This window comes from Macaca nemestrina, chromosome 5, assembly GCF_043159975.1.
Source record: "Macaca nemestrina isolate mMacNem1 chromosome 5, mMacNem.hap1, whole genome shotgun sequence".
In the NCBI taxonomy this organism is placed as follows: domain Eukaryota; kingdom Metazoa; phylum Chordata; class Mammalia; order Primates; family Cercopithecidae; genus Macaca; species Macaca nemestrina.
In genome coordinates, this window is record NC_092129.1 from 11,707,331 (window position 1) to 11,707,554 (window position 224).

Genomic DNA, 224 nt, shown 5'->3' on the forward strand with positions numbered 1-224 from the left:
CTCTCCCACTGCTGAAAATATTTGAGATGTGCCAAGCAGATGGTCCCACGCTTATCAGCAGAAGCTTCCAATGGCATCATTCAGTGACACACTCGAGTGAAAATCTTCACGCCAATCCAGAGCAGGGTGTGAGCTGGTGACAATGCAAGGCGGTGGACCACCTTGAACCACTAAGGCCAGGCAGGGCTAAAGAGAAAGATGACCTGGAGAAATGCCACATGGAA